Source organism: Marmota marmota, unplaced genomic scaffold (genome assembly GCF_001458135.2).
Source record: "Marmota marmota marmota unplaced genomic scaffold, marMar, whole genome shotgun sequence".
Lineage (NCBI taxonomy): Eukaryota > Metazoa > Chordata > Mammalia > Rodentia > Sciuridae > Marmota > Marmota marmota.
This window is the reverse complement of record NW_026000037.1, coordinates 31,686,857-31,705,258: the sequence shown is the minus strand read 5'-3', so window position 1 is coordinate 31,705,258 and position 18,402 is coordinate 31,686,857. Positions and strand designations below refer to the sequence as shown.

Below are 18,402 nucleotides of genomic sequence, written 5' to 3'. Positions count from 1 at the left end.
TGCATGGTCCTTTCATGTATTAAAAATATTCTAGTTTGACTCACAGTAATCACAGGATAACTGATTTATTCTGCCTCACATTGTTGCAAAGGTTGAAAATCAGTAGCCTGCACACCAATCCTCGCCAGCAGTTGTGTTTTAATTGACCATCAAAATATTGACTTATAGCAATATTTAAAAAACTGTGTTAAGTAGCTGGCATTTAAGAATCAGATATCACAAATATAAAACGGAATCTCTAGATTCACTTGAAAAATGGAAAGTCTGATAACAATGAACCTGTATATTAACATGCAAAACAAGAAAGAGCTAAATAGCAACTCCTTAGGTGGTATTATGGCTTGAATCACATCTTTTCCAAAAATAATATGTTGGATTCCTAAATCTGAGTACCACAGAATTTGCCCCTATTTGGAAATAGGATTATTGCAGGTACAATTCTTTAAGATGGAGTCATGTTGGAGTGGGGTAGATCCTACTTGTCTGATTGGTGTCCTTATAAAAAGAATTCTATGTGTACAAATGGAGAAATACAAGGAGAAGAAGGACATATAGACATAGGGATAGATATTAGAGTTAAGGTACCACAAGCCAGGAGATTTGTGGGACCACAGAAGTTTGGTGAAACTTCAAAAAGGAAGGATCTGTATGTGGAGGCACTGGAAGGATCATGGCTCTGCCAACACATTGATTATTGACGTCTATCTTCCAGAAATATGAGAGTATATATTTCTGATGCTTTTAACAACAGAGTTTCTGATAATTTATTATGAATGCTGTAGGAAATTAATTTGAGGTTGAATACAATATTTAAAGACAACTTTTGCATAGTTACGTAGTTAGAGGACACAGAAATAAGAGATAATGTTGTGGATATGCAAGAGAAGAAACATCAACAACAAAAGAAACCCTACAGAAAGTTGCCTCCTACCATCAAAGAGTACAATAGAAACAGTCTTTCTACTAAAGGAGTCAAGAGACAGAGGCAGACTTGCATCTCCCTAAGATCGATCTCTCTCTCTCTCTCTCTCTCTCACACACACACACACACACACATACACACACACACACACAAGAAAACAAACAAACAAAAGACACATAAAAGACTGGTCTGAGAATTTCAATCCATAAATCTGTAACTTCTTTAGATTCAGGCTTTGTTGAGAGCCACAGCAGAGTTGGGATGGTGCCTAGCATTTTGCCAGAAGGAGTGGTTGAGAGGTGACGCCAGCGAGCCATTAAGATTATGATAATTAAGTTAAGCTGTGTATAATTGCTGTGACTGGATGATGCTGGATTGAAACAGGCTGTGTATTCAGTTGTATATAGACCCCTGCTGTCCGGCAATAGGGCTGCTCCTGCTGCCTCGGGTGCCCGCTACTTTTGAGTTCCTTGCGGAGTTCCCGTTGAGTTCTTTGAGTTCTGGTTGAGCTCTGAGGGGATTCCTGGAGAGTTCGTGTTGGTTGGTGAAGTTCCGGTGGAGGGAGTTCCGGTTGGTGTGTGGAGTTCCTGAAGGGGCCCTGTGGGTGGCGTTCACGTGAGTTCGGAAATAAAGTTTGTTCCTGCTTGAGTGGCTTGTGATTTGTGCCCAGCCAGACTGAGGCAAGGCTTATGATTCAAACTCAAATAGTTGACCAGGAAGCTAAGAAACGAACATAAGTGATCACAGACTGATAGCACTCAATAGCACAATCCCTCTGAAGAGGTATTATATATTTGTACATATCAACACACACACACACACACACACACACACACGGAATACATATATGCATGTGGAATATCCTGCATATATGTATTCCGTGTGTGTGTGTGTGTGTGTGTATACACAGTGAGAGCTGGCAAGCCCTACTTCTTCACTAAATATAAATCTTTTCCAAGTTGAATAAATGAACTATACAGTACAAACCCAAGTGATTTTGTTTAAATCATAAATAGCAGCCAGGCACAATGGCATTCTCCTATAATCTGTGCAACTCAGGAGGCTGAGGCAGGAGGAGAATAAGTCTGAAGTCAACCTCAGCAATTTAGTGAGGCTTAAGCAACTTGATGAGACCCTGTCTCAAAAAATGAAAAGACTGAGGATATAGCTTGTGGTAAACCGTCTCTGGGTTTAATTCCCAATGCCAAACAAACAAACAAACAAAATAAACAGCCCCCAAACAAACAAAAACCCACAAAGAGCAGCATTAAACTTTTGATTTAATAGAATTATTAGACTCGATTATAAATTATGTTTAAAATAATTTAAAAGAACAGAATATTCTTTCAACAATACATGTATTTCATTTAATTAATATTTATTGAGGATCGATTATGTCAGGCATATTTTGTGTTACTGAGTTTAAAATAGTGGCACCCCTCTTTACTGCATTTATGTAAATTATATTCTAATTGTAAGAGACAGATATAAAGCATAATAAACCAAATATGCTTCATGGGTAAATGATCTCTAAATAAAAGTAGAATGGGTACGGGGTGGATAGGGAGCTCCAGGTAAAGAGGGTATGATTTCAATTTTACACTGCAGATTAGAAAAAGCTTCCCAAAGAGAAAGATACTGAAGCTGAGGAGATAAGGGAGCAATTTTAATAAATATTTGGGAGAAGAAAATGTGAATCAAATATACAAATGCCCTGAGAAGGATCCGAAACAGTAAGGAGTACCGTATCACTGTGATAACAGCTTGGTTTTAGTGTTGCCAAAGTTCCATGTGGTGAAGCCTTCCACCCCGGGTGGCACTGAGGGAGATGTGAAGCCTTTTGCATGTGGGACTAAGTCGGTGGTCTATGGATCACCCTGAAAGGAGCTCTGCTGCCTTCATCTTCATCTCCTTTACTCCTTGGTCATGAAGTGAGCAGTGTAGTTCCGCCATATGCATCTGCCGTGGTGTGCTACCTCACCACAGGACTAAACACATAGGGTCAAACTTGGACTATCATCCCTGAAATCATGAAAAAAAAGAAAAAAAACCTTCTTATGCTTTTTAATTGGTTACCTCAAGCACTTGATATTTTTAATGGAAAGCTGATTAGTACCAGTTGAGTAAGAATGAGAGAAGGAGTAGTTGCAGTATTAGAAGATGAAGTCCTAGGGATATTAGGAAACAAAAATAAGAAGAAGTATATTATCAAGAAATACTGGTAAGGTACAAGAATGGGGAGGGGTGGGCAAATTGGAGTTTCTGACAGGAAACCATGTAATAGTTAATGTATAAATATTGAATAGATAGTTAAATCGCAGATAAGACAAATGTGAATAAAAACTTGGGAACTAAAGGAAAACACTGAAGAAATTAACCAGGAAGCATTGCATAGAAAAGAATAGATGAAAATTACAAAATCCAGGTAAAGAATATTTTATAAAAATGTTATAAAGAAATCTCACATAAATCTAATAGGAGTTCTAGAAGTAGAGAACAGTATTAGAGAAAGGCAATATTTAAAATGATATTAAATTGCAATTTTATGGAATTTTTAAAATGCAAGAGCCTTCAGATTCACAATGGATATTAAGGAGAATAAATGGAACTAAAAACATATCCTGTCATAATGTAGATAAATTACAGAATATCAAAGCAGTAAAAGGTCATAAAAATAACAAGGAAGTGGGTGCTAGGAATGTAGCTCAGTGGCAGAACTTATGCTTAGCATGTATATGGGACCTGGGCTTAGTATCTAGTTCCAAAAGATTAAAAATAAAAACTAACTAGACAGCAGAAATAGAGATAACTTAGATATTGCAAGTTCAACTTGTCAGAAGTCTTCTATCTTACCTGCTTGATTTAGTTTGCCTGAAATTTTCCTTATAAGCATTTAAAATTTTGATGCAGAACTAAGAATTTTAATAGTTCTAATCAATGTGTTTTAACTCATCTCCTTAAAAGGCAGTTTTATCATGAGGCACTCACTCACTAAAAGAACTGAGAACAAACTTTGACATTTCTTTTTCATTATCTCTACTTCCTTGCTCTAACCTCTTTTGATTTTGAGAAGCAAAGGGAAATGGAAATGAGTGGAGAAAAAGAGCCCAGGCTGTTTCTTAATGCTTAGAAATAGATGACATTCCTCCAGATGAAACAATGACTAGACATGGTATTTTTGTTTAGGTGAATGTAGTTGCTACATGAATTCATTATTGTTGATTATGTGATCTCTGAAAGGCTGATCAACTCTGTGAGATTGTGATAGAAAAACCAGAAGTTAGGATCAAGACTTCTAAATCTCATCATCTGCCTATGGCAGAGTTTCTATTTCTCATGACATGCCAGCCAACTCTTCTTTTTTCCTGAGTACCTTTGGTTTAGTAGATAATCCTTACTTATCACCATAGATAATTTGGGGGACTTAGATCTTCCAATGTATGCCTAACATTTTTACTAACCTATACTTTTTTTAATCTTAGGGTCTAGATAAATGAAATTTTACATTTATCTTCCAGTCAAGACATTGAATTTTTTATTTTTGAAATTATAAATCATATACACAGTGTAATCTATTCTAATGAGGAGATTTTTCAAAGAAAACTTTTTATGGGAATTTAGACAGAACACAATATTATTATGGGCAAGTAGGAAGCCTCTGATAAGTGAGAATTTTCACAATCTTCTCACCCCAATGCATGCAATTTAATTTAAGAAATTACACAGATTCACTTGGTAGAGAAAATAAAGCCAAGAAATAATTAGAGGTTTTTCAAAGTTAAAAGGCACTTTAAATTTTTAAAACAACTGCTAAAAACCCATGATTGGTATTCCTCTAAAATGACTTCGTTTGGTGAATTTTTCTTTACACAACCCTGCTTTTGCCATACTGCTTATATTACAGAATTTAATGTTCTGTGTCAGAGCTCAAACTATAGGAGCTACTTATTAAGAGTAATATATTAAATAACCATGAGACCTTGCTATATAAGCCTTAAAAATATGTTGGGCATATTATCAAGTAGGAAAGTCAGGAAACTCTAGGTCATGGGCAGAGGCTGTCTTCTACGAGCAGAATTTCTACCTAGGGGAAGCTTCAACTCTCCTTTGCAAGGATATTCAACTAGTAAACATCTCTTAGCAGGTCTGGGGAGCAAGTGGTGGAGAACTTGAACCAGTGAGACGTGAACATGGTAGGATGACTGACTTCACGTGAACTGAGAGGTTCCAAACCCCACGTCCATCGTCCAGTTGGAATGCACTTGCAAACCGAAATTCAAAACAGAAAATATTTAGAACTTCAAGATGATGACCAGAGAGCATTAAACCCCAAACACAAGGTCTGTTTCCAGCCAGGGCTTCTGTGCCACTCCTGCTCATAAGCCTAGGAAGCCGATGCTAGGGACGAGCAGTGTGCGCCTCCTAGAGGGCAGTGTTGCCCAAGGATGAAGGGGAATAGTTAGGGACAGTGAGAAACACCCTAATCAAAGTCTTATCATCACAGTGGATTGGCTTTGCAGGAATGAAGAGTCACTAACGACTCACTTACTAATGACAATTCATTTAGACTGGGGACAGGGACTCATGAATGAGTCTTGATCTTATTCTCTTTTGCTTATTCATGTTTATTCCTCCAGCCAAAAAAAAAATATATGTATTTGTTAAAAATCTGAAATATACAAAGATCTCTGCTAAATCACAGGGATACAACTAGAAATAATATGTGATTTTTTTTTCCTTGGAGAATCTTCCTGTTAAATAGAATACCATTACTTATCCTATAGTTGTTGGCATACTTAGCTAATCAACCCAGTGTTTATTTAACATAAAATAAACATTTAACTTGAGTGATTGAAAGTAAGAATGTGAAAGCAGAATTATAGGTAGTATGTACAAAAACCTTAACCTTAAAGAACCCTAACTTTCTGAATTCATTCCAACATTTCTAAAACATACTGATTCAGGGTGTCTATATTTTCCTCCTAATAGAGCATTAACATTGATGATTCTCTTGTAAACAGCCTAAATAATGAAGAAGAGATACTTCATGTTTGAGATTTTTAAATCTCCACACCTTTCCAAGGAAATATCCAAGCTATGGTTGAAACAAATAACATTTTTAAAACATTACTAAAAATAACATAAATCAACTTTCTCAACATAAATATAGTAATGTGCTGGGTCTTACATATAATATTAGTGAGGGATATATACGATCATGAGTAATTAAAATCTGTAATTTCAGTTGCTTAGGTAAATGCAGGTTTCTCTTTTTCATGTAACAAGAACTTCAGAGATAGATGCTGTCATTGGTTTGGTGGAAGAATATTTTCTTCTAGTAACCCTAACTTAACATGTAGCTGTAACATTCCTCTCCTTTGCTAAGCGTTTCTGAGAATAAATATGTTTTCCTGTTTTTTTGTGGTAATATTTCACCCTTGAAAAACAAATGGGGCGGGGGATGAAACTCTAAATCCCTGAACCTCTTCCTTTTTTTTTTTTTTTTTCCCAAAGAACCTAAACAAGTCAAGGGAACAAAGAAAGCAAGCTCAGACAGGAATGTCTAGATAAGTATTATTTTGAAAGACACACTCTTTCTCTCATGCATAGTGAAAACTAGGGCAAATTTATGTTGTCTGTAGAAAATGCTCTCTTGCACATACAGAAAAGCAACTCTTCTTTGGAATGCTGGTCGTACAGTGGAACAAATCAAACTACTCATGGAACCCACAGGATAAAAACCTTCTCCCTGTGTTGTGAAGAGGATAAATGTTCCTCATCCTTCTAGCCACCAATGGACTTTCCTGTCAAGGGCTGTGAGAGATGGAGATGATTGTTGTTCATTCTGTTTCCATTGGATATTCCTCCTCAGCAAGTTTCAAAAGACCTTGCATATTGTTCACTATCTCTATGTGTCTTTTTAGTACCTTACCCCATTGCCCTAGCATAGCTTGTCTGTGGACAGTTGAGGTTGTTAATTCCTAGATGAAACCTATATTTCCACTTCTATGCTAAATAATTCTGAGATTATGCAAAATAAGTATTTGTTCCAGGAAATACATATTTCTTGATACACTTATTTATTGAGACTAATTCTTGCTTCTTAGGATAACTTGAATATCTATTCTTGCCTCATACCAGATTTATCTTGTCATATATTTTGCATAATACCAATCAATTTTCTGTCTTACAAGACCCACCTGAATAACACGTTTTTTATACCCCAAGTGCCCAAACAATCCTCCTCTAATTTTCCCCCTTTGAAACACTATTACTACTCTCTCCAGCAGGGCATGGTGGCACACACCTGTAATCACAGTAGCTTGGGGGGCTGAGGCAGGAGGATCATGAGTCAAAGTCAGGCTCAGCAATGGTGAGACACTAAGCAACTCAGTGAGACCCTGTCTCTAAATAAAATACAAAATAGGGCTGGGGATGGGGCTCAGGGGTTGAGTGCCCCTGGGTTCAATCCCTGGTACAAAAAAAAAAAATTCTCTTTCCAAGTAATAGTCTCCCTTACTACAAGATAATCAAGTTTTTTGCAAACCTTTTGATTGAGTAAACACAGAAAAACAGGAAGAAATATATCAATTACAGGTGCCTAAATTTTCATGAAAACAAATATTCCCTAAAATCATAACAGTAAACTTTTCAATCTCTCTAGCTAGAAGTGAGTCATTTCTCTGCCTCCAACAACAGGGAAAGCTGAGGAAATGAATAGTAGACATGTATCACCTGCAGGTTTACACATGGTCCCCCCCAAAGAAAGAGTCTTTGTTAAGCAAGAGAAGAAAAAGCATAAATGAACCCTGGATAGGCAACAAAACCATGGATGTCTTTTCCAATACAATCGAAAGAACTTCATTCAGAAGAAAGTAGGATTATGTTTTCAGAAAGAAATAAATGTTCAAAATTTAACATCTTATTGAAAGAAAGTAATGAAATTTGAAGTTGGATCGGCTTGTAGATGGAAGCAAAAATCTGACACTGCGATACTTAAATATAATCATGCTAATTAGAAAGCACAGATCAAAGAAATAAATTTAAGTGTGTTATACGTAGTAATAACAGTATCATCTCTATGAAAAACAAATGCCTACCAAAGTAAGAGACCGAAAATATTTGCTTCTGCTTCACAGTTCTGACTACACTATTTTGAGAATCAGTGGTTTTACTTGACAAAGTGTCTGCAGGTGTATGTGTGCCCATGCTCTTGTTTGGCTCAAGGGTTCTGTGTTGAATAGTTGAAAAAGGCAAATGACAATGATATGCTTCAATTCTAAATGGGAAGAGACTGGAAACAACACCTGTCTGGGAGATTAAGGGTTTCAAAAGGACATCCTGAATATCGTGCTAAGGTTCTTCCCTCTTTCTGTTCATATTTCCCTCAATATTTCTATTCATTCTGCCTTCCCCAAGACACACAAAACATGCCATGAAATTGTTCCACACTGAGAATTTGTGTCTATCATGGAAACAAGTGCTCTAAATTGTAGAAAAGTAGGTGACCACCACCCCCCCACACACTCAAAAAAAAGAAGAAAAACAAAAAAGTAGGTGACTAATGACAAGAGGTTGGTAAAGATGGCAAGAAGGAGGTACAATGGAAGGGAGAATTGAAAATACAATAGGTAGGTATCCAGGAACACCCACAAAAAAAGCTCTTGGCCTAGTTAAGTCTCAATGGATGTGGGAAAAGCCTATTTATCATACCAGTTCACTGATTTGGAGTAATTACAGGAAATCACACAATAGAGGAGATTAAATATTTAAAAATTGGAATAACATTTGAAACCTTAGGGGATTACATTGTGAAACAAATGGCAAATCAATAAAAGTGATACATAGGTCCACCCTGCATGTACCACTGAGAAAGCACAGGCTCTATGTAGATGGGTGTGTACAGTTGTTCCTGGAAAGTAAGCAGGAATACATGCAGAGAAGGGAGAAATGGAGAAGAATTCTTGATGATTAAAAAAAAATAGCTCAGTATTAAAATGTCTACTTTCTTTCATGGGCCTAGGGAAGGTGGAAGATGACCAAAGAAAGCTGAGTAGAAATGATGCTCCTAGTATACATCCCTTACAGTCATGTTGCAGAACTCTGAGCACTTCCTCAAATGCATTTGTGTAAATGATTAACTCAATTCTTTTTACAATATGTAAATGACTAACTCAGTTCTTTTAACAATCAGAATATACATGGGTTATATAGTCAACTACCTGGCCCGCCATATATATAGTTAATGAGGGTTCTTGATTCCTACCTTCTCTTCTCTACTGGAAATTCTGTATCATATTAAGATTCTCCTTTATGAATTTCCCTTCTCATTCATGTGATTTCTGTATTATATGCTTGTCAGGGATTTCCCTACCATTAAGCAATACCCTTTTAAAAGCAAATTGTTTTTGTAATTTCTCTGATTCTATTCTAACAGCCAACACAGCATTGAAGAAAGAGATTTGACTCAATGAACATATATTGAATTAAATAGCAGTTCCAAAGATACACTGAATGTATTTAGAATGACTAAGGTGTCATTTTAAACTTTTTAAAATAAGAAAAATATTGGTAGGAAGGGTGGTTTATGGTAAAAATAGATAACATAATTACATATAAATGTGTATTATCTTTTTTTATAGCCATTGAATCTGAAAACAATGGACATGGTTATACATGGGAAAATAAGTGGAGCTTACTTACTTGAAAAATGTTTAGTTTCTTCACATCCCAACATTTTAAAATAAATCTAACTATATTACTGGAAGACATTTTATTAATCTATGTACGTTCTAATTATTTCTAATATATGGGATGACTTAAAAAAACAGTTTTAATGATATGCTTGCAAGAGTGTTACTATTTAAAAATGATGGTATCTTCCATTCAAATATTATATAGAAAATTTAAATTGTATACCCAATAATTATCTTTCCTTAGTTTTTAAAGGTGACCTTTAGTGATGGTTTTCAAGACAGTAAATTGGATGTTTATTCAAAATAATTGTTAAGACAATATTATTTTTATTGGAAAATTTCACTATTTTCAGACTGAGGCATGTAAAGGGTTATGATTTTGCCCAATCTCATAGTAATTTACTTTCTTGACTTATAGGTCCTAAATTTTTTTGTCTCATTTTATATTATCAAAGCCAACTATCTTTATTCCTGTGAGCATAACTCTTCTTCTTGGCAAGATGCCGAATCAGGTTGTTTGGGCCCTCTGAAGACACAAGGAGAGTAGGTACAGAAGTGTGAACTGTGTTTAATTTAATTCTGTTCGGGACAGGTAAGTAGCAGAATGATTAACTGTTGTTCACACACCTTTTAAGTCAAGAGGCTCTTCTCAGAAGAGGTTTGCTGCTAAATGGATAATCACCAAGATCCATTCTTGTTTCAGGATGAAACCTGAGGTAGAGTTCCCCACCTGTAAAACTACAAAATCATGAGCTCCTCCTAACACATCTGTCTTCAGTTTTAAAGGTGTGGAAAATAAAATGCAAGAATCCATTTGCATTTGAAAATTACAGTAATGTTGTGTGCATAAAGAGTAACCATGGACAGTATTGTATCTGAATGTGTATATTCACCTCCATTTTTTTTCCTCTTGATTTCTAAGGGAGACTATAACTAGGCAATCCTACACTTTTTCAAAGACTATACATAAATAATACAAATAAGAAAGTAACAGGGAAAAATGTGCATTTGTTTCCCATTGAAGAGATTTAAAAAATGAACTTGGAACTAAGTTCATTTTCTGCTATTAAACATTTATCACACACTCATAATCAGTGCAGTTATCTATCAGGAAACCTTATTAAACCAGAAAATGAATACTGAAAAATATTGTAATTAAACACTATTTTAATTTACTTAAGAAAAAAATAGGATGAAAGACGATGGTACTGATGTTACAGTACTAATTGTATCTACAATCACAATGCTGTAATCAGCTTTCAACAGTGTGCATGAATAACACAGTGCTCCATTGAATTGTGATTAATAATTCAAAATATGTTAAGATAAGATTCCATCCAAAAACAGGTTGGACAGCATGAGTATTAGATGAAAAAAATGTTCAGAAACAACTGTCTACAATACTTTATAATTGTCCTTTTCTGCCAGAATATATGTCATATGTTATATTTTCTATACAAACACACAGAAATTTTCCATATTGGTTTCTGAAACTCAGTCTAATGTAAAGAAACTTGTCAGTAATTTTTATATATAAGTTTGAAGCGATCTTATTTTTCTTCATTTTCTTATTAATAGTAAGCAAGCCAAATATTAGACCAATGTTCAAGAAGCTTGGTAAGTGAACTGTTATTGAAGAGATAGCCAATGGGCTTGGGGGAAATTTTTCAGTAGTGTGTTAGCTTGTCTGTTTTTTGCATTAAGAACCTTGGTTTGAGTTGGAATAACCAGTTCTTTTTCCATTCCCTACTGCTTCTAACATACTGCCACTAAAGAGTTTATATGCACAGACTCATCTCAACAATATGAGATCAAGTGCATTTTATGTTCTTTGACCCAAGGACAGCAAACTTTTGTGGGTTTAGTTTTTGATGGGTAGATTTTCGACAACCTATTTTTGCCAAGGAGTCTATAAAGTAATATCATTGAGACTGTCAGCTTCCCTGACAAGATAACTTGAAAGCAGAATTGTGTGAACTAGAGGAGATTTTCATTCACCCCCAGCTCAGTGAATTTCACAAATAGCAGTTTAATCTGCAGGGTGTCCAAGCCAATAATAAGAGGAAGCTGAGTCAGGGTTTGAGCTAGGGAGATCTTCCAGTGTTCTTTCTTTCTTTTTTCTCTTTTTGATCAGTTTTGAACTTTTTAAGCAGCCACTTAAGTTTCCAATTTTCACACCTTTAAACATTCTAGAGTTTTCACAGGCATAATTAGGATTATATTGTCAGATCAAAGTTATAGGGGATATTTGCTACTAATATTAAACATAAAATCAAAGCAGGTTTCATTTTTTCAAAAAGGGGATTAACATTCAAGAATAACACCAATTTATGCACATTTCTCCCCAAGTCAATTATCCTCCCTGAAAATACTTAAGGTATTAATGTTAAAGGTGTTGTAACCATGGCTATAGAGATACATTTAAAAATTTTGCACAATAAATGTAGCTTAATAGTATGTAATCAGGTCAGAATCTCTTTTATATGAGATATAAATCTCACATCTTGTGACTTGTCAAATGTATGACCCTGGATCATTTGTTTATGTTCTTTGCTGTGAAATATCCTGACTTGTGACAGTTCTTTGACAGTGTGATTATAAAGATTTAAAAAATTAACACATTTTATATCAGAAAAAATAAATTGTTATTCACAAAACAGAAATATTGTTGTTGATTATACGTTTTGAGGAAATACAAGAACAGCGCTGGTTACATCAATTTTGAGGGGGTGGTAGGTAATATACCATAACAGATATTTCTGATTAGGATCAAGATTAAGAACACAGGTTATATTTTGCCAAATCAGTGTGATATAATATTTGAATTTGGAAATCAAGGTAACTAGAGTGACAAATCTAGAAGGTACAAAACAATTTTGGAAGAAACAATGAAAGTAGATCTTATTGAAAGGAGATAGAAATATAAATTAAGGATTGAGTTCCTGCAAAATAAGCCAATCCCCCCAAACCAAAGGCTGAATGTCCTTTCTGATATGGGGGTGTTGACACACAATAAGGGGGAGGGAAAGGAGGAATAGAAATACTTTGGATTAGATAAAGGGGAATGAGTGGAAGGGAGGGGAGATGGGAATAGGGGAGACAATAGAATGAATTGGACATAATTTTCATATGTTCATATACGAATAAATGACCAGAATGGGATCCTAGTTAGAATAAGTTATATTTCATGTATGTATAATATATCAAAATACACTCTACCTAAAAAACAGCAACAACAGCAAACAAAAATAATTTAAGTTCCAACAGTAGTGTAGTCAAAGAGAATAATTTCCAATAAAAAAACATTCACTATAGCTGGGATGACTGAGGGAAGTCAAGCTCAGTGGAGGGAAGAGTAAGATGTTTTATGCCCCATGTTATAATCAAGTCTGGCTACCTTTAGTCCTTCAAGAAAACATTTCCATCTGTTCAAATGCTTTTCATAAGCCGTATTTGATGGCTAAAAAATGAGAAATGAGGAACTAGAGTGGGTAATCAGAGGCAAAACTCTAAACCAAGACCATGATTCAGGAGGGGTAAGAATTTCGAAAGAGGTAACTGGAGAAAACAGCAAAAGATTAAATTGATGTGCCCATCTAGGTCCCCATTCTTCCACCCTGTGATCCTTAGAAATATTGTTTGCTTAGCTTCGCACAGCATAGGTGATTCTTGGGGAAACTGATAACGAATTTCAAGAAAAAGGTGTCTCTAAAATCCGGGCAGATTTGTGGGCTCTCATGTTACCCATATGAAATAGAAGCCTCTCCTAAATTACAAGCTTAGGTATTCCATACATGGAAATCTCCTTGCTGAATCTGACATAATTTCCCATGTACATATATGAAAGCAATACAGTGAATCCCACCATCATGTACATCCATAAGAATGAGATTCTAACTAGGATAAGATATGTTCCATGCTTGAATGATTATATCAGAATGGATTCTGCTGTCATGTTAACTAAAAAGAACCAATAAAAAACAATTCTATATTATGTTAAATAGTTCCTTCTTAATTAAGTGAATACCCAAGTTTAAATGTAGCAAATCTTTAAAATATTTGTTTCATTAGTCTTTTGTTTTGTGATATTGATATTCTACATTCCAAATAAAATCATCTCATTTTGAATCTTATTTTTCATTGACTTATATTATAAAGTTGGAAACAAATAAAAGAATAGAAAAGTTCCAAAGGATTAAATTAACAAAATTTGGCAAGAAAAGAACATTGCAGAAATCTTCATATTAGTCATAATTGTGTTCTGGAAACTAGTCCTATTGAGGATAGTGTAGGATTTTTACAGCATCTTGATAAAATAAAACAAAACAAAACAAAAAAAAATGTGGCCAGAGGAAGTCATTGCTGGCTCTCAGACAATGTTCTTATTTTCTTAGAATTAGAAAAGGATATAAACTAGATTGTACTTCAAATGTTCAGCAAGGAGATTTCCAAATGTTCTGTAAAAGTTTGAAAATTTTGATTTTGCAAGAGAAAATGGATAAACTTAAAGTAGTCTACAAGAAGACAGCAATTTCTTTCTTAAAACATAGCAATAAATAATGATATTCTGATTAGTTGGTGAATCAATGTCAACATTTATAATGAAAATTTGTTTGGCTATAAGTCTGTAAATTATCTTCTGTCACATATAGTTCTTTTAAGTGAAAAGAATTATCACAGCTTCATAATTTTTTTCTTTCTCTTGTTTCCCTTGAGTTTTTTTTCTTCCCTCTTCACTTCCTTTTTCTTAAATTCTTTTTCAGAGACTATGACCTCATACCTACCTCATTCATCTCTTTGCCTTTCTTCCAAAGCCTCCTTAAAATGAGGTACCAGTGATTGAATCCAGGTGCACTTAACCACTGAGTCACATCCCTAACCCTGTTTATTTTTTATTTTGAGACAGGGCCTGGCTAGTTGTAAGTCTGGCTTTGAACTCTCCATCATCTGTCACAGTCTTCCAAGTAGCTTGGGACTACAGATGCATACCGCATGGTCCAGCAAAAATATATAATTTAATTCCTGAGCTTAAATCTCTTGAAATGTCTTTCTTGTGAATAAAGTAATGGGGGGCTGGGGCGATAACTCAGCGGTAGAGTGCTTGCCTAGCACATGTGAGGCCTGGGTTCGATCCTCAGCACCACATACAAATGAATAAATAGAAAAAAAGATATTTTTTAAAAAAATTCCTTCCTTTTTTTTTTTTAAAAAAAAAGAAAGTAATGGACAATTTGCTCTCTAAGTCAAATTAAGTTTTAATTTTGATTTCTCATGTATCTCAAAACTTATCATTTATACTTAATATTTTAAACTTGTTTCTAAAGGATGAGGATAATGTAAAGATGAAGGGCATAGGAATCTTCCTACTGAGAAATTACAAGCCCTTAGAATGTTGACACTCTTAGAACTTAAGATAAAGTGGTAAAACAAGCTCTTGTTTATATTATATTTTGAATTTGAGGCAGTAGTGTGCTGTTTTTGTATGAGCTAGGAGATAAGAGCAGCCTACTTGTGCAGGCATTTAGGACAGACAAAAATGTGCTGGGTAATGATAAAACGCATGTAATAGTATATGTACCTGAGACTTCATTTACTTGTAAGTAATAAAATATTTGACCCAAACTGGATAGGCCAAGTATAGATGAGGTTAGGATTTAATTATACTTGAAAAGTAAAGAGGTAGATAGTTTCATGCTAATCTACCCATGAGAACTGACATATCCGGGACTTAGTGTCCCTTTCTTAATTTATTAAGATTTTTACCGTCTTCAGAAATTATCTGTCAGAATATTATAGAGCTTTGTCTTCGTAAAGGAAGGAAGTTTAATGTCCTTAACCTCACAGTCACACACACAGTCACAAATGCACCTAACCACAGAAATAACTTCCATTGATTCGGATGGGCAAGACTCACCCAGGATTTCTATCTCTGAATGGATCATGGTGACCAGAAAGATTGGAAATTTGGTGCCTCTTAAAAACAGGGAAGTAGGAAGCAGATTCTGAGGAGACAGCCAATATGTCCCGACTATGGCATCTGTAGACAATTCCCTCTTAGTTTGCAGATGATGGAATACATAGAATCATAGCAAAAAATTTAAATGTGGAGTAAGAAGAACTTGTAAGAAGGTACAAGTCCTTATATAGGTACAAATCCTGATTTATGCTGTCATTTTGCCTTTATCCTTGGAGGAAACACTAGAGAGGGCCAAATGGAGTTTAATGGTTAAGTAACTTATCAGTGTTTTCTACAAAATGAATTATATTCAGCTTTTATTAGAATCGCTGATGACAGGAAATTGCAAATAATTTATAGTCATTTTGAGACTATTTAGTGTGTTTTAAAAACTAATTGCTTGACTTGAAAATTAACTAGGAAATTAGCGTCATATTATAAAACAGTTGATTATGGTCTTGTGGTTCCTCTTCCTTTCATGAAAGAAAATTTGATGTCTCTTTTTTTAATTTTTTTTTTAAGAGCAGACTTAGTTTCTAGTTCATGTAAATATACTTGTGTTCAGCTGGCCATTAAACTATTCCAACCACTTTGCTACTTCTTCCATTTTTTAAGCCCAATATTTTCTTCTTAATCTGACTTAGAGTTTATATATTCTTTCACTATAGTATGGAATATAATGGCATTCAGATTCTGGTATAGAAAATCCTGAGTGGCATCTGCTATTTCAAATATATTTTCTTACATCATAACAATAAAAAAATAATTATTGATGTGTTTTCCTTATTTTACCTTGGAAAAGTTGTAAGGATATATTGTTTATGATGATGAAAGTTATAACAAAACATAAATCTAATTTGTGGGACTTGTGGTCACTTGATCATAACATGATTTATGGAGAGGTAATCTGAATGAATAAGAGGCAAAAGGATGATATAACAGTAGGATTCCACACTGGTGTCATAACTCTCAGTGAAATAAACTCATAAATACTACAGATTTTTACATTCAGAAATTCATCTTAACTTTGATCTGATTTAATCTTTCCAATTAATTTAAGGATTATATTGTACCTCCTTTGGAAAATGGAAAATGAATCTGACCTGACCTGATAATTATCGTATTATTAATCTATCACCAAAACGTAGAGCAATTAAGACAATTTAATAGTTTCTTATTTGCTACCCACCTGCTTTATAAGTCTTTAGCAAAAAGTCGAATACTTATTACTTGGTTGGGTCACAATGTTACCCGAATTTCAAATTACATTTGAGGTACACTCAGATACCAATTAAAATGATAGACTTATTAAAGTTTAAAGCCAGTGTTCTGAGTTTTGCATAAAATGAGATAATTATGTTACTTTTAGTAGTAACATTTCTTCTTTCATCATCTACTTCCGTAATTCTAGTATTCAATCTAGACTTTTGTTTTTGTTGTTGCTATTTGTTGAGGAAGTTAACTATTATTACATTTATTTATTTATTTATTTTAATGTTATTGACCCTATTCTCTTCTGTGAAGGCAAACCTAACAGAAGAGTGTTAAAAAGATGCAAAAGAGTATTTTCAGGGATTTTAGTAAAATAGAACCTTTTCTTCAAATTTTATTTGTGGAAGAAGCTCTCTTTCCTTTTGGATAGAATGGAATAAAAAATTTGAAGTCTCAACCTAATAATTTGAGAATGAAGTAAACAGAGAATGCTGTAGATAGATAGAAATCAGGTTTTTATTATTATTATTTTCTTTTTTGGCATTGTTTTTATTGCTATGTAAAGTCCCCTAAAATAAAATTTTATAGAAGATATTTTTAATCTCATGAACCAATGAACCAAACTTTTTTTAATCTTCTTAACCTATGACTAGAATCAATCTTCTAAAGACTGTGTTCCCTCTTGAAGTGAATTTATATAATTAAATTGTATATATCTTAAGCATATCATTATATAAATCTTAATAACCTGCATATTCCCCTATCAAGATACAATATCACTTCATAATTATGGTGCTTTCTACATAATCACCCCAATGACAATAGTCTACAGATTTTCATAGTACAGATTAATTTTAGTAGTTTGAAAATTTTATGTAAATGAAACCATAAAATATAAATGTTTTCTTTTTGTTATGAAAATAATGTTTTGAGATTCATCTATATTGTTGCATGGATTAGCAGTTTGAGTATCATATTGCTAAGTAGTATTTCTACTTTATGTACCAAAATTGGGTTTCTATTTTTCTCTTGAAGCATTATTTAAAGGTTGTTTTGCTATTTTGACAAATGTTAGAGTAACGACACTACATGTTTTGTAACTTCCTATTTGTTGCTTTTGTTCCTGATTTCTTTTTTCTTCCTTCCAATTTTTTTTTTTTTTTTGCCTGCCATTCTTTTTCTGCTTTCTTTGGGTTTAATAGTTCAGATTATTCCAACTCTTCTTTTACAATATCAATTCTTTCTTCTTCTTCTTTGTTGGTAAAGATGGCACCCAGAGCGCTTCTCTTCCAGGAGCTCAGGTCCATGAAGCAATGAATGGTGCCTGAACCATCACCTCCAATCCCTGTGAATGGTGCGAACTTTGAATGGCACATCTCCAATCCCTGAAGTGGAGGGAACTCTCAGCCAATGAAGAAGTAACAGCCCACTCACCCTGCTCCTCCTCATCCCAAGTTGAGCCCAGAAATATCAACACCCTGTTCTCCAGCACTCTCTCTCTCTCTCCCTGTCCTCCTCTCTTCTCCCCCCCCTTCCTCTTCTCTTCTGCAACTGGCCGCTACAGTCCTCGCTAATAAATCCTCTGACAGGTTGTTTTGGCCTTGTTGACTCTACAG

At 34.5% G+C, this 18,402-nt stretch overlaps 1 long non-coding RNA gene across 1 annotated transcript in view; it reads left to right on the top strand.

Annotated features, from left to right (window-relative positions):
• Positions 1-1,900: 1,900 nt before the first annotated feature.
• Positions 1,901-18,402, top strand: part of LOC125619459 — a 19,731-nt gene continuing 3,229 nt past the window's right edge. Inside the window, exon 1 of the long non-coding RNA XR_007351020.1 lies at positions 1,901-1,913. This is a non-coding gene — a long non-coding RNA (uncharacterized LOC125619459). The remainder of the gene's footprint in view (positions 1,914-18,402) is intronic.